At 43.8% G+C, this 17,458-nt stretch overlaps 1 protein-coding gene across 4 annotated transcripts in view; it reads right to left on the bottom strand.

The window, feature by feature from the left end:
* Cyria (CYFIP related Rac1 interactor A) overlaps positions 1-11,801 on the bottom strand; it is a 111,480-nt gene extending 99,679 nt beyond the window's left edge. For 2 of the 4 annotated variants that reach the window (XM_045149844.1, XM_004663788.3), the window contains exon 1: positions 11,710-11,801. The gene's annotated coding sequence lies outside the window, so the exon portion shown is untranslated. The remainder of the gene's footprint in view (positions 1-11,709) is intronic. The other 2 variants (XM_045149845.1, XM_045149843.1) reach the window with 1 other exon arrangement.
* Between the last annotated feature and the right edge of the window lie 5,657 nt (positions 11,802-17,458).

The raw sequence follows: 17,458 nt of genomic DNA, 5'->3' as shown, positions 1-17,458 counted from the left end.
GCATGAGAATCTGGCAGCCCATTCCCTTTCACTCATTCTCTCCTTTCTCTCTCTCCCTGCTTTCAAATAAATAAATATTTAAAAATAATTCGTTGGAAAATTATAGGACACCTTGGATGAGGGTAACCTGAAAGTAACTGGGTAGAAAAAAAAATAAACTAACTAATCCACACACACCTGTCACACAATAGCAAGTACATGAAAGCTAGTTTAGTATATATGAGGTACTTAAACTATTTCCTACATTTGAAGTTTAACAGATACATTTATATAATATGAGAAGCATAGGGAAGCAGTGGGCCCAGCCACAAAGGTGGCTTAAAGCGGGGAGCAAGTGGGAGAAACACACATAATGTCACATTCATGACCTTCACACTTATCCCTAGCCATTCAGAGTAAACCCCAATTACCACTCTTCAAAAAGATGCTCTTGGCAATATTAACTACACGTAAGAGACAAATCTGCACCTCTGCGACTGTGTTCAGGGCCAGGTCTGTGTCCCAAACTGGCTTTAAAAAACATCTCACCAAACTCACCCACTGGACACAGAGGAACTGACACTCAGAGAAGGAAGTGGGCTTCACAAGGCTGGGTGAGATCAGTGGAAGAGCCACACTCAGTACCCAGGGGACTCCCTGGCCAGTGTTCCCTCTACCCACAGTATCTTCAAAATTTTCAACAGCTCAATATGCAAACTGTGCAGCTATGGCTAACCCATAATTCAGTGCTTTCTCCTCCTTCACAAGCAGTCCTCAGACTCTGTTAAGCTTCACACTAACTTGTGTGAACATGAAGGAGGTATAAGCACAGAGCGTGTAGCAGCTCTCCACGGGGCACAGGCAACTCACCTTCTGGGTGCCTTTTTCTCCTTATCTTTCTGTCCTCTCTGTTAATCTTTTCCTGCTTCCTACCAACTGACTATATAAAATACAATGAAATAAATTCTGAGTCTCTTATTCTTATAAAATGTGTATGAGATTTTTCTTTATTTTAAAGTTAGTCTGCCCTAATGGTTTGAAATTCTTTAAAAATATATTTACAATGAGTTTTTAGAGGGTTCCATGTTTCTGAAGCAGGAGGACTTTTAGAAACTTGTAAGAAACACAATTTCATTGCTTTCTGACACTTAGCTTCAGCATTGCCTAATGTGGTCATTGGTCCTTAAAAGTTCCAGAGGCCCCCTGCTCAGCTGCAGGAGCACTTGAGAAACTAGCTCCACTCATGAGACATACAGTACATGCCCATGCACACGCATGTACACGCACACGCACACACACACACACACACACACACAAAACACATTTACATGTTTATGCTCAGAACACACCAAATACATGTGTATGCACAAGTCATACCCATCCAGTGTATCCATTTGCTTTCACCACTCATATGCATTCACACACCTATTCACACACCATATGTGCTCATAACATATATATTTAGACATATGCGTGAAGCATAGCAACAGTCACATACACACTCACAAACCACATACACTCATCTCCACCCACACAGTACATCTGTATAATCTCACATGCATACAATCATACACATTGGACCCAATTTTAAATACCCATTCATCATACATATTCAAATCATACAGTCAGCCACATCCCACACATATCATATGAGTACATACACACACACACACACACAGTCCAGTCCTCTCTAATGGCTTAAAGTCAGCATCCCAGTGCTACCCTCAGCTCCACGTGCTTGTATACAGACTATAGTTATGGTTTCCCAGTGGCTCTAACATTTTGCACCAATGAAAGGTGTTGAGGATTCCAGATTCCACTGTCACTTCTCTGCTATGGAACCACCTGGACAGTGAGACCCTCTGTGCTGTCATGGACACTGCTGGAGGGGAAGCTCCTCTTCATGATTGAAACAGGTCCTCAAAGAAAGGAAAAACCACAGCTTTATCACACAAACTTCATCCAATTCTGGAAGAAGTTTTAGCTTTCAACATCAAGTATAAAATCAGAAAGTAAAGAAACAAAGAGAGAGAATGAGATGAAGAAGAGTTGGTTGAGTATTATTGATTCCCCAAGTCCTTTACCTAAACATACCCTATTTCAATAACTGTTCCACACAGATGAAGACCATAATGGAGGACTCTGCACTCTTTTACTTTCCTAGCCTTGGGCTTGTGTTTCCCCAAAATGAACTGTCCCTCACCTTTCTGACACCTCTTAGCAATGCTTAGCCATGCCCTTAGTTTGTTGCCTCAGAGTGCAAGGTAACCACTGGTGATGGCCATTCCCTTCAGGGCTGTGATCATCTGTGTGCTGGGTCCAAGTCCTTGCTGGCATCTGCCCTATAAATGGCAGTGGGGGTGCTGGAGCTAAACTGTGTCAGACACACAGCAGCTAAGGAGTCATGGAAAGATCTGTGTTATGAGAAAAATGAAGGCAGGGTCTTATGCAAATCAAGACATCATACAAGATGTCTTCTTGTGCCCTTCTAAGTGTGCCTGATGCTGGATATAGGCCATTGGAGGCAACCAGTAGGCAGTTAGGGCATTCCCTTCTCACTCTCATCCCTGTCTTTTGGGGTACTGGTCTCACAGTCATATAGTTAGACAAAGAAAGAGATCATTTGCTAAGCTTAGTTTTGTTTCTGGGGGACAGGGTAGAATAGGGTAACAAGGGCAAGGTCACTCAACAAGTTCAAAAGCAGACCCAAACTGAGAGCAAACATCTTCTCACACTCCCCTAGGACTTTTCACTTCCTCAGGCTCTCTCTTCAAGCTTTGCTTCCTCCTCACAAGGCTAAAATGATGAGTCAGATAAAGTCCCTTCTACCTTCCCCCACTGCTAGTGTGAAACTTGATTATATGCCAAGCTTGATAAAGGCAAAATAAAAAGCTTCACTGCTTATTTTTATTTCTAAGAAATTTCTCTTTATAAAATATTTCTTTGTCTCCATGAAATTTTTGGAATCTATGATTTAACATTTTTTATAATCTTTTCTATGCGCACGTGTGTGTGTGTGTGTGTGTGTGTTTATTTATTTATTTTAGTTTTAGAAGGTAGGGTGTCACTCTAGTCCAACTGTCCTGGAATTCACTATGTAGTCTCAGGCTAACCTTGAACTCACGTTGATCCTCCTACCTCTGCCTCGAGTACTGGATTAAAGGTATGTGCCATTATGCCCAACTTTCTACCAGTATTTTTATTTAATTAATTTCCTGTTACTGAAATTGACAAAAATAAAAGTGGCCATCAATGCTTTTGATCAGCACAAAATGAAGAACCATGTCACTACACCCTTGAATCTCTAAAGGTGGAAGAATTATAAGGTTTCCTAGCTATGGAAACCCTGTGAACACCTTTAGCCCTTATGCAATAGAAATTCAGAAGCCTATGTTTGAAACCCTTTGCTCAGATGTTCTTTCAAATTCAGAATTTTCTAGATGTTAAAAAGGTAACAGAGAGAACAAACCACCTATAATGTGTAATCCCTGGAGAGCCTGGGGCACTCTTCTCTCTTTCTTTCTTTTTCTTTCTCTCTTTCTTACTTTCTTTCCCTCCCTCCCTTCTTCTTCCTCTTTCTCCTCTTCCTTCTTCTTCTTTTTGACTTTAAGACAAGGTGTCTTGTAGCCTAGGATGGCCTGGAATTTGCTATGCAGCTGAGTCTGGCCTTGAACTACAGATCCCTCTGTATCTACCTCTGGAATGCTGGTTTGAGAGGTGTGCACCACCACATTAGCTTTATGCTACTGAAAGCCAAACCCAAAATCTCATGTGTGCTAGATAAACACTTTTAACAATTGAGCTATATCCCAAGCTCTGGGTTACTCATCTTTCTGCTGAAAAATTAATTCATCCTACATGGATAAATAAGAGCTATAAATAGTCTCATGTAAAATTAGACTAGCTTTTGGTTCTGAATGAGTGATGAAAAATATTTCTATTTTCAGAGTTTTTTAGAATTTGGACTTAATAAGGGAATATATCAGAAAATGGCTTATAACTCTATTACATGTGAAGGTATTCAAGGGTCCAACTTTGAAAACTCATTGCTCCAGAAAGAAAAGACACTTATGTAAGAAAAAAGTTTGGGCGTGGTGGTGCACACCTTCAATCCCAGCACTCAGGAGGCTAAAGCAGGAGGAACTCTGTGAATTAGAGGATAGCCTGAGACTACATAATGAATTCTAGGTCAGCCTGGGCTAAGGTGAGACCCTACCTCGAATATTTTTAAAAAATTAAGTAAGAAAAGAGTAAGAAGACTGATAACCTAGTATTCACAAAAACTAATTCTTGATTACCATTTTTATGGTGTGATAAATTATGCGATCTTGTCCATTATGAGTATATGCAGAATGAAGATTTGTAAGCTAAAGGCAGGAGCTTGGAGGGAGGGACTTTTAGGGGTTTTGTTGGGGAGATTCAGGAATGGGTTGTCAGAGGAAGGTGAAGTTCATGTTGTTTCCCATCCAGAACAGATAAATGAAGAGGAGCCTAGAGGATGTAGCCAAAAGCTTTCAAACACATCTTATTCAAATACCAAGCAAAAAGGGAGGCTGAAAAATATTTCACTTGCTTATCCCTTACAATATCCAGGAGACACAAACATTATTAATCTCAGTTCACAAACTCGATAACTTCACATACAGACTTAAGGAATTTGACCAAGGGAAGAGTCAAGATTCCAGCTCAGGTCTATTGGCTTCAAAACAGCTCAAGAACCTATAGGCTAATATCCTTTGTCTGTGTTTCAGAATTGTAATAATGTGTTCTTGCCCCAACTCTGGAATAGTCTCCCTCTCTGTCATACATACTCTCTATATCTCTCTTCTCTCCTGGATTTCTTCTTCTCATCTCTCACGTTCTATTTTTTCTCATCCTTTCTATCAGTCCATCCATCAATTCATCCATCCATCCAATCTCCATCAATTTAGGTATTATATAGAAATGACATCAGACGTGTTCACCCATTGCAACTGTGCCATTATTGAAGCTGAGAACATAGTTCTTTTGTGTTCAAGGATCACCAGCTATTCCAAAGAAGACTCTGAAGTTGTATAGCACCTGCCTCAACTGTGAGGAATCTGCCACTCGGCAAAGCCATATGCTGCACACATTTCAGCCTCAGCTCATTAGTGCTGGATGATCCTTCAACAAAGTGGACTGAAAAGAGTCAGCCAATCACAGACAAATGCTTTCTTCTTTTTGATATTACTATTTAAAGTATGGTGGTACCTCTGACAAACATATACTTGCTCCCTTTCTGTGATGAATATTTTCTCAAGATGCATGCTCCTTGCATGCACATGGCTCTAGCTATTTACAGTGTGAGTGGGAGGGAGATTTGACAGTAAAAGGTACCTACACATGGGTACTAATGCCAGCTGTGCTACCTTCACAGAGAGGTACCATTATGCAAGCTCCTAAATATTAAATACCTCTGGACATCCACTTCCCATCCATACAACAGAGTTAATATCTGATTCACATGTTTTTCAGAACATTGCCCAAAGCTGTTATCAATTGTTTTTTATTACCCTCCCAACAAGATGCTATACTACTCTGTAGATGTTGCTGCCCACATTGTACCAAAGAGAACACAAGACAAAAACATCAGACAATTTGACAAAGCTCAGGTTGACTAAAACATATGGACATAAGATCCCAGGACTTTGATGCCTCCCCACTTAGGCCCTTGTTCACAGCATGCTGCCTCTTTACTTTGGGTGCCTGGGATCCAGTCTTATTATGCTCCTGCAAAGGCCAATACCTGGATGCCAGTGGGCTTGAGAGAAGTGGAAGGGTGCTAGGGAAGGCGTGTTAGTCATTGCTTTCCATAAGAATTTTAATTTATTTAAAAAAGATGAGAATTATAAAAGCAAAAGAATGTTAAAGGACAGTCACAGTACCGGAAGATGGCTCAGTAGGTAAAGTGCTTGCTGTGCAAGCATGAGGACCTGAGTTTAGATCACTAGCATTCATGTATAATACCAGGCACTGTGGTCTGTGCCTATAATTCAAGCACATGAAAGGCAGAAACAAGGACTCTGGGGCTCAGTGGCTAGTCAGTCTAACCTAATCAGTAAACTAAAGGCTCAGTGAGACATCCTGTCTCTAAGAATGAGTGGAAAGTGAACACCCAATGTTTACCTCTGCCTTTCATACTCATGACACATACATGAGGACACACACACACACACACACACACACACACACACACACACAGCTGACATTCATTAACTTAAAATACAAGAGTACATTGAGGTAAGGTACCTGGGAAGCCAACCCCCTTCTTCATTCACATTAGGGAGGCTGCTCTGGACCATGAGAGTAGTTTAGGGCCTCTGTGGTACTCTTGTGTCCTCCCTTGACTCTTCCTGTGGTCATCAGCCCTAACTTTCAGTCAGTGTGGAGATGTTCAATTAGAAAGTAGTTCCTTGCCTAGGAGGCAGGTTTTCCCCAGCTCTTTGAGAGGATTCTGTGACATTTGACTTTCCCAAGCCCAGTTCTCTCTTAACAAGCTTGCTCACTAAGGCTGCAAGGTTTCCCTTTTTCACCTGTTGCTCAGGGAAATGAGCCCAGGGGCTTATTGGAATCATCAGACCAGAAGCACCAACAGACCTTTCAAGTCATCAAATCCAACCTTCCACTTTTATAGACTAGGCTATGGAAGCATGCTTCCCCTTTACCCAGGAAGTGGAGCTGGACACTGAGAACTGGCTCAGGTGGCTAGCCTTCCCTGACAGGTGCTTTTGCTTCTGTTCATGCTCACCCTCTGCAAAACATTCTAGGGGGGAACTAAAGAGCCCCCAGATAGCACCCATGTAGAGAATGGGCTCTGTTGCAATCTAGATGAAGCAATGGCATTTCCCTCTTCCTCAAGCTTTCTGCTGTGTGACCCTAACCAGTTCCTCTACTTCTTCCATGGAATGAGAGTGACCTGAAGGCAGGGATGATGGCACATTGACCACCATATGTTTAGCAGGAGGCAAAAATCCACCATTGTGTGCAATTGCTCTTTGAAAGAACGGTCCATCATAAAGCTGCAATTAAACTCTCTGGGGCACTCTATTTCTCAGTTTCATTTGAAAAACCTAATTATCTATGTCATACAGAATTTTTTATTAGAAAGTGAAGTCATTAAATAAATACACAGTACACTCAGGCCCTGAGCTAAGTGCAAACAGAAACATATCTGTCTGCAGTGCTAAGCCTGACTTGATAAAGTGCTGGGGAACATAGCACTTGTTTTCAACACTTGGGTAGTTGGGGCAAGAGAGGTCAGAAGCCAAGGAAACTGGGCCTCTCATTATGTAGTAAAGGCTAGGGAGCAATTCCATCATTGATTTTTAATACTTCCATCTTCCTAGATGTGAGTTGTACTGACAGACTAAATCCACATAATCCTCATATTTGAAGAGCCACCTGCCTCTTCTCTCCTTTCTTTACATCCCAGGGAATCACCTGTCATATGTTTCATTCATAGGTTCAATGATAGAATCTTGGCCTTTCCAAAGACTCAGGTTATTGTAATGACAAACCAGCAATCCATTGTTGTGCTAAAGCAATCCCTTCTAGAATCATCAAGTGTTTTCTTTAAACTCAGCCTCATCAAGCTCCTTTTCTGTTCATCACTTTAAATCCTCAGCCAGCTACAGAAAGCCTCGTTAATGCTGTACTGAGAGCAAAACCCTAATAAAATCTCTAAATATTTACTGTGAGACTGAATTATAGCACTGACCAGTTCCGCCCCTATTAAAATCGGCTGCATTCTCCAAACACAATTATTTTAGGTCACTGACACACCAGCCAAGGAAATGACAAGACTGTGTACCATGGCACAAAGAGCAAGCAGGATCTAGTTCTAAATTCTGAACCTGCCACTTACTAGCTAGCAGACACTATCCAAGTGGTTTTACCTTGCTTCCCAATGTCCTTCACTGCAAAATGGAGATAATAACAGTAATATCATAGAGTTTTAGCAGTGACTAGGGAAAATGTATATACATATATAAGCTCACTTGAAAAAGGTGGTGGTAGTGGGGGAGAGCAGCTAAGCATGCCCAGAATAAAAACCATGAAGCACTCACTTTATGGAATTTTCACATGAGAAAACATTTCAGATACTCAGAATGTTCACGTCCATTTCAAATTTATTTTCCTTGGAGAAAGCAAAAGTGTTGGAGATTGGTGTACTGTCTTGGTAGTGGAGAACACAACTTATTTTGTGAGAGATAATAGGAAGGTTAACCAGCAGGGCCAGGAGTCTGAGCCTGAGCAATTTTTAACCTTTCAGATAATAAATGGATCTCTAAAGGCCAGAATTCATCCAAAGAACTCTCTTCTGGGGATTGTAAGAGGACCCAGTGGCCCAGTAGCTGAGAATTCTTTTCCAATCAATATAACTAAAGTCTACTGTGAGATGGGCATCATGCCAGACTATAAATACACAAGACTATTTAATTCTTAGAAGCCAAGCTTAATTACTGATATTTTATGATACAAGAATTGAGGCTCAGAGAGGTTCATTATGCCTTCAGACTCTACAGCAGGAACATATCAGTCGTTGTATTTGAACTCATATCTAACTCCAAAACCTTTTTTCTTTCCAGTTACCATAAAACCTTGACAGAGAATTCAAGAAGCTCCAAAGACAGGATTTCTTTCTGATATGAGGTAGGAACCAGAGGCTACTATGAATGGATGAGTCAGAACTCATGGAGGTGGACTGGCCTGGCTCCCTGCAATGTGTTTCTCTCCAGCCCTGCTCACCAGAACTAAAAGAGGGGTGCTTGGCAATCACTCCACTCTGTACAGACTGGATAAGGGCCTCCAGTATGAGCACTAATAGGCTATCTGTACTTTAGGCACAATCTCTGGCCACCTAATTCAATCCTTACCATACCACTCCTCTGACTGAGGATCTCTTTCCAGGTCTACATTGTCCACCAGACCACATTATTTGGAAATAGTAGTCTCCCAGTTCCCCGTACAGTATTTGGTACATTAACACAAAGTAAATACAAGCATTCCCCATTAACGCTGGAAGAGATAACTTTGTAGAATGTCTCTAAACCTGAGGCATTATGACTTGATTATCCTAAATCAGTTTTCAACCTGTAGACAATGGCTCAAACATATCTTTATCTTGAAATCTTCCAAAAGTACCAGGACATTAAGGGTCTTTCAGCCTTCAACCATTGAAATCACATCTTGTAGGCTACTCTCATCCTAACAGAAGAAGCAAACAAAGACAGTAAACTGGAAAGATTCAGATACTGCCTACTCCACCGTAAAGACAGAAACCAAAGTCCATGGCAATGAACTGACTTCCTCGGGGTCAACAGCTGACAAGGGGGCTGTTGATTCCCTTGTCTTTTTATGATGTCCTAGTATGCTTCAGCTTGTAACCAACAAGCCTGAAGCTTAGTGATGCCAAGGGGAAGGCAGGAAAGACTCAATGAAGAGAAAAATAATCAGGAAGAGAGGGCCAACTTCACTGCAGAGTGTCACTGACAGGGCACAGTGTGTGACCCTATGGCCTTGGTGAGCACTCTGGGAACTGCTCACCCAGGGCTGGCTCTGTGTCCCTGACTCATCCGGTTGCATCTAGGCTCTGGGAGTACAAGCAAACTGAATTCTTCTCAGTGCTGAGCAAAAACAGGAAGTCACAAGTGGCTTCATTCTGCTTTCAACTTGGGTCCCCACAAGTTGGGGTTCAGGATGCACAAAGGGCATGTCAGGCAGTTTGCCTTCACAGGGGTGCAATGGTTCACTCAGGGGTGGAACTGGGACTACTTTCCAAATGTGGTCCTTCCCTCTGGGAGGAGGGCCAGGAAGTCCAGCAGGGTGGCAGGTAGGGAGATCCACACATCAGCTCCATTTTAGTAAATGATGACTTCCTCGTTACTGAAGTATCTGAAGTCTTACTGTATGCTCCTATCAGTGTGCCCTCAAAGAACAAGCTCTGTGCTTTATTTCCTCATGTGCAAAATGGGGGAACACCCTTCTTCCCCCACAGCCCTATTCTGAAGACAAAAGCCCCTCAGTGAGCTACTCCAAAGCAGTGGGTACCCACCTGGGATGCCACTGCGCCCTCCCACGGCTGAGAGCAGGAGGGAGCATGGGTAGGCGCACCCATCAGATCCCACTCCCTCTTCTCCCCTCACAGGAGCCTGGGGCCTGCAAGAGGTGAAGTTTTGCCAACCCCCAGCCTGGGCCCAGTGCCCATGTTTATGACTGTTTATTTCAGAGCAAGTAGAAAGGAGAAATTAGAGCCATAAAAGACAGGACAACAGACCAATAAAAACCAGCTCCCAGAAGAGTCAGGGAGAGGAAGAGAGGCAAAACTGTCACCATAGCAACACAAGACCAGCAGAAACACGCAGGAAAAACAGCCCCTGCTCTGCCCCTCTCTTCACTGAGAGGAAGCTCACAAACCCCCTTTGGAGCTTTGTGCAATCCAACACTGACCAACCCCCAGACCCTGACCCCCAAGCCTGGCTAGGGCCAACTCTCCTCTTGCTGTCCAGCTCAGGTCCCAGCCCAGCTTTCCGTGCCCTAGGGGCTCCACATTGCGCAGATGGCCTGGGCCAATAGAGGAGGTGACGACTGGTGACAGCAGGGAAAGTTTCCAACAGGGAAAATAAGGAGGGCTCTGGAGGACACTGCCTTGGATTCTCTTCCCAGAAGGTAGGCAAACATGGGAGAGGAGGCCAGGCTCGGGCCCCAGAATGGTGGTCTCATTCATACTGAATGCTTCCTCCCCCACAGAGGCTGCAGGAATTCTGGGGATCTCAGGATGAGTGGGCAAGTGGTTTTGGCCTTAAATCAACAAGCCCCTGGCCTTCATCTCTGGGTACAGTGGTCAGCAAGTTTAGCCACTTGGAGAAGGAAACAGGGACCCAGTGGCACATTTTGACAGAGGTGTTTTTGATCCTTCAGCTGGCAAACAAGACAGGTGTCTCAAAAAAAAAAAAAAAAAAAAGGCTGGCCTCAAGCCAGCGCCCTAGGAAGTGGGTCAAATTGTTCCTGAAGCTCCCGGATCGAATCGGAAAAGTCTCTGGCCAGACTCTGGTTAGGAGTTCTGGTTGGGGAGGGAGAGTGCGGGTGCCAAGGAAGAGGGGGTCCTGGGCACAATAGTTTGAAGGCTGTCTGTGGCAGGTGGCAGCAGAGGGGTCCTGGTGTGCAGGAGCTGGGGAGGGGTTCACCCAAGCCTTTGGGGGCTGCAGAGGTTTAGGGAGCACAGCAGAAGCGGGGCCCTGGCGATGAGAATCAGGCGCGATAAGGTTGAGGTCTCCTAGAAGAATGGCTCTGGATCTGAAGGTATCTGGGGGTGGGATTGGTGGGAGTGAAGGAGGCAGTCTGGAACAGGAATGAAAAAAGGAGACAGTCCAAGAGAGCGAGAACGAGAGCAAGAGCGACAGCGAGAGCGAGAGAGAGAGAGAGAGAGAGAGAGAGAGAGAGAGAGAGAGAGAGAGAGAGAGAGGTGGACGCAGACTGACCGCTGGCTAATGACCCATGCAGAAGGACTTAAGGACCTGATCCCAGCGTTCTCAGCCTCCCTCCCCGGCTCTGGGCTGCGTGGAGCCGCGAGCCAGGCAAGGATGGATGGCCGAGGTGGCCGGAGCCCGCCCCGCCCGAGCGGAGGCCCGGCGCCCCGGAGCCTCTGTCCCCGCGGACCTCAGCCCGCGCTGCCCGCCGCGCCCCGGGCGGGCTCCACGCCGCGCTCACCAGTCTCCGCCGCGCTGCTCGGCCGCCGGCTCCGGGTGCTGTGGACGCCTCTTCCCTAAGCCGCCGCAGCCTGCGAGACCGCTCGGAGCCCCGCCCAGCCCCGCCCCCAGCCCGGCCCGCCGGGGGGCCGTCCCGCCCGGACCCAAGATCCCACCCCTGCTGTCAAGCGAAACAGCGTCCCGGACTCGCCGGGCTACCCTTCTCCTCCTGGCCACTCAGCCTGGGCCACTTGGCCGGCTCAAGCTCTATTTCCACTCGGAATTCCTGCATACCTACCATCCCCCTCCCCCTAGACAAAAATCCCACCAGCCAGGGACCCACTCTCAATCGCGCCCGAGACTGACCACCATATCCCGCTTTCAATCAAATTACTTTGGGCTGCTAGTTCCAGACCTTCCCTATCATTCTGGTAACTGACACCCAGCTTTGAGGGCCACGGCTTATGAATAGGCTCACCTAGTCAGTCTTCCCAAAGGCTTAGTTCACAAAATAGAACGATTCCAAAGAGGGAGCCTGCAAAATCGCTTTGAAAATTCTGTGATGCAAGGAGAAAGTAGCGGATTGCAACATCGTGGTCTTGATCATTGTTTTTAAACATCTGCCACGGAAGCTTTTTGCATTAGAGAGAGGACAATTCAGGAAGCAGGAGAGGGATGAGTGGTGCCAAAGAGGTTGTGAGTCAGAACTCTTTGTGGGGAGGGGCTGCCTTGCAGACCCTGGCTTGGCTGCTGGTTCTTCCAGTCTACCGGAACAGAGTATTAAACCTTCACAGCGTGCAAGGGCATGGCGCCTGCCAGTAGCTGTTTATTGGGGAGTGTGTGGGCTGTGGTTCAAAGCTGGGCCCCAGTGCAGGAAGGACCAGGAGAGTGAGGCCGGGCGTGTCTCCTTCCTAAAGGACAGTGTGGGTCCCCCAGGAGAAACTGTGCTGCTCAAGCCTCCCCTGGACTCTGAAAATCTCTGTGTGACAGGCTTCCAGAACTGCTTAGTGGACCTTTGGGTGTGGTTTGGCAAGGATTCCCACAAGGGCAAGAGGGCAGGGGCACGTCTATTTAGAATAATAAACTCTCTCACTTGGAAGGGGACCTGGGGATGGGACTGTGGACTTTTCCTTCTTCATTTGAGTCTCTGAAGGTCCTTGCCCACTCTCTGTTATCAATTACTCTGCAGACAACTTATTTTATGTTTTTTTTTGGGGGGGCGGTTCATTAGAAATTGTTTTCCTTGCCACAAGGTTAGCCTTGATAGACACACACGTGCGCGCACACACACATACACACACACAACTTTCCAGTCTAGCCTCTGTCTCATTCTTTCTTTGACTCATTCTGTCCACCTAAAATTGACTAGGCTTTTGGAAGGGCAAGAATGGAATCAGCCTGAGATACCATACGCCCTTGTAAAACAGTATCATTCCATGGCCTGAGAGGATGTTTTATTTTATACTCTGCCTCTAGTAACACAGCTTAGGTTGGTGGGTAGATACTACTGGATGTATGAGATTTCTCTTCCACACACTTACAACAGCTTCTAGTTCAGTAGCTGAGAGATAGCTCCATGGTATTGCCTAGCCCATTATGAAATAATAGGGTTTTTAATTATCAGTGTGGAATTTAATAATTAAGTGTTTCCTAAGACACAATAATCAGATGAAGTAGTCTTTCAACTTCGTCAGAGATGTTAATAACAAGTTCAGAACTTATCATAGTAAATACTACAGTGGAATTAAACTATCACTTAGGGGCAGTTAAGTTGCGATTGAGTTTCAGATGGCTTTCCTTCACAGTATAAGTTTCTTTACATGACCCTTGATATCTTAGTTAAGTTCAAAGACATGCTGTTTGGGTATTTATATTTTTTAAGAGGCTGAACATTGACCATGAGCCAGGCACTGTGCTAAATGATGGAATGAGGACACTTGTCCCTAGCCTTGATGTCACAGACAGGTGGAAAGCACAGGCTATGACAAGGCAGTTTTAGGAACGAGGCTGGGGTGGAGACGTTTGTTGTGTGGACTCAGGACAAAAGGAATTTGATTTTGAAGTGGTCATAGAAATTGGGAGAGGTTCTACTTGTAAACTAAACCCCATGGGATGAGCTACACTTCAGCAGGCAGAAAATGAGACTAGGGCACTCCAAGCAGAGGGATAATATAGATGTCATAGTACCAGAGGACTGTGCAAATTAAGGCAGACAATGGAGACTCAGAAGGTCAGGTCTAGAAGGGAGCAAGTAAGGAGACTGGTGATAGCTTAGGGGTTCTTAGGACCAGAGGGTAGAGAAGAACGAAGAGGTATCAATGAGCAGTGTAACCCAAGACCTACAATCATTGCACAGAGGCTGCAGGAAAACACATTGTCTGAAACATTTTCAGTGACAAGAACCAAACTCGCTACAATCCCGTGTCCAGCAGTGTGACTGAATGATAGAGTTATAAAATATGAGAACCCTCTCACCAGACACAGCCACAAGAACTGATCCCATCTAGAGCTCATCTCTGTCCACTGAGACCCACTCCAGAGGAAGGAAACATTCTATCATTACCCCTTAACAAATCCAATTCCTTCCCTAACAGTATGAGTGCTGTTGTTCATGAAAAGAAATTTTCTGGTTTTGGACAGTATTTTTTTATGTGTATGTGTATGGTATGTGTTTGTGCACATATACAGTTGTTATGGGCACAATGTGTAATGAAGTGCACATGGGTACACATACATTTGGAGGCCGTGCATTTATTGAGCCAGGGTCTCTCAAGAACCAGAGGTCATGGATTCAGCTAGTAAGCTTAGCCAGTTTGCCCCAGGGATTCACTTGTCTCTACTTCCTGAGGGCTAGGTTTATAGACACATCCTGCCATGACCAGCATTTAGGTAGGTTCTGGGGATCTGACCTCAGGCCCTCACACTTGTGTGTTAAGCACTTTACAGACTGAGCTATCTTGCCAGCCCCTGTTCTTAGAATTTTGTGTGCATCCCCACCTGGGATGACTGCCTTTATCATTGCCATCTATCAAGTATCATCTCTTACCTTGGGGACGGCTTTACACTGTGGATTTACTTTTTCCCCTCTGAATATTCCTTGAAAAACGACAGTCCAAATTACTACTTTAACATGTCACATGTCACTATCAGTTGGTACTGGCACTGGGGACTTTGCATATGTGTCAGTTTCTTGATGTTGGAGACCTTTTCTGAAACACTGACACCCACCCTCCTCTGGGTTTAGAGTCAAAACTGAGCAAAAATATTGATTCTGCCAATCACTAGTTGTGTGAACTTAAAAAAAAAAAAACACTCTGTTTTTTGGAAACTGAATTTTCTCTTCCATAAAATGGAAATACTAAAAATGTATCATTAGGTTGATGTGAGGTCTGTTAAACTGCTTTGTGGCTATGAAAGAAATGCTGTATGCAATGTTACAGTCTTGAATGCATTTCCTTCCACATTGTCTTGTTCTGTCCTGGATATATAACAAGTACTCAGTTTGGCTACTGGTTAACAAGTTTGTTCATAGAATGGGTACATGACGGGGAAACTTAGGGATCTTGTATCCTGAAGCCCGAGAGTACTCTCTGTCTGCTATGCTACAAGAAAATAAATTCTCTTGCCCTCTCTGATTGTTGCTCTTCAGCAAGAATCATGTAGCGTTTTCCTCCTGACGTTATTATAGTGGCTTCCAGGGATGGTGGGTTTTGTGCTAATTGCTGGCTAGTGTCCCTTTGTGTAACTAGGGGTTTCTACAGAAACATGGGTCAGGCTTCAGAGGGAACATAATGGATTTGATTATGAATATTGAGCCAATTATCACAGCTTACATGCTGCACACTTCCTTGTTATAAAAACCATAGCCCAAACTATGCAGATAAACTTTGTAATGGCTAAAAGTCCTTGCCTGTGGCTGAGTTGATACATACAATTACAGCATTTTGCCTTTCCCGCTCTCTTAACTGCTCAGTAACTCAGGGTCTTTCACATTTCTCTTTCTTTGCACAAAGTACCCATCTGCCTTTGATCCTTGTATCATCTTCTATTCACTGAATTTCTACTCAGTTTTTGAAACCTGGCTCAGAACTGGCCCCACTGTAATGACTCCTCTAGTTCTCAAGGCCAAGTCTTTTCTCTTTCCTACCCCAACATTGCTTTAACACCTTCACAGCTGATCTCACTAAGCTGCATTGGGTGGATTAATGGATATATACTTGATTTGGCATATTTGTAGTAACTATGTTCTATCAAGTTATGACAAGACTGAATTAACAAAGACTGATCCATAGCTTCTAGGGGAAACACAGGGTTTGGTTTCTGTGAGCTTCTGGTCATATTTTATCAGCTAATCAATATACATTATATATATATTTTTCTGTTTGGAGACCCCTCACTTGACCTGTTATGTTGACTCACTCACATTGAACTTACAGCACTATCTCTTGTAACCAAGAAAGCTGATTTAATGTGTATGTTTGCTATGTAAGAAGCATCATAGCCTTTTTGTATTTAGGAACTTTATATAACACTTAAGCATTGTGTTTCAGGGTCATTGGTCAATAAACTGACATTTATTGGATGCCTATTATGGGCTGAATAAAAGTATGAATTGGAGAATAAAGTTACAGATCATTAGTGAATTCTAAGTATTATGCTTGATGCAATTCAGCTACCAAATTTGAAAGATAATTATAATTGTTTCACCCCTAAATCACTAACAACAGTCACAGAAATGAGAAAAATGAAATACTAAATAACCACAAAAAAGGAAGTATCAGAACTGAAATAAAGATGACCATCACCCCGCTCAATGTGGCTAGAGACATATACATTAAGGTAACTTATATTAGTAATTCAGGAGAATAAGTCTGATTATTTTGTATGAAGGTAAAATTCTGCTTTTGTTCCTATCAGTCATTTGACAAGATACCAAATTACAAATGTCGGGAGCACACTGGAGTAGTTCCTTCACCTGTGACATACCTGTGAGGTGCAGAAGTAGACTCCCAAGTTGGGTAACATTGTAAATGATAATACCATCCATCTATCCATCCATCTCTCCTGGAAAAAGAAGTGGGACCAATGAAACATAAGTCTGTAGAGAAACAAGTAAAATGGTGGTCAGTGATGTAAAAAAAAATCATACACTATAGGGCCTGACAGAAATGCTGGTGGTAGAGAGCTAGTAGGGAGGGAGGGTAGATACTCAGAGGCACTGAAGTCAGGGGGATACTTCAAGAACTTTGCCAGTAAGTCAAGGTACAGACCTGGGCCCTCTCCCCGACATACAACAGTAGGAACGATTTGTCAAACCTCGCCTCTTCCCATAGCATTATTCTTCATATGAGAAACATATGAGAAAGTGGTGTTCACAAATGGTTTATTCAATGTCATTTATTGAGGGCCTGCTATGTGCTGGAAAGAAATGTGAATGTGAGACTAATTGTCCAGATTATTGGAGTACCACGTATAGTGTCTGATACAATACAGCTACCAAAATTGAAAGGTAACTGTAGTCATTTTACTCCTACATTGATTTCTGTTCACATTCCCCATATTTTTTCTCTCTCATTTGAAGTTTCTGTGTATAACTTCTCTCATCTAAGTATAAGTTATCTGATTCTTTGCTGATTTTATAGATCTTTTGGAATCACTCTCTGGCTGGTCATGTAAACCAAGAAATTGTTGATTGTGTCCATTATGGTGCCTTTGACAAATGAGTCAGTTTCTATAGGAGACTCAACCTTACCACTCATGACACTTACATG

Source organism: Jaculus jaculus, chromosome 5 (genome assembly GCF_020740685.1).
Source record: "Jaculus jaculus isolate mJacJac1 chromosome 5, mJacJac1.mat.Y.cur, whole genome shotgun sequence".
NCBI lineage: Eukaryota > Metazoa > Chordata > Mammalia > Rodentia > Dipodidae > Jaculus > Jaculus jaculus.
The sequence above is the reverse complement of the archived record's forward strand: the minus strand, read 5'-3'. Positions and strand labels throughout refer to the sequence as shown.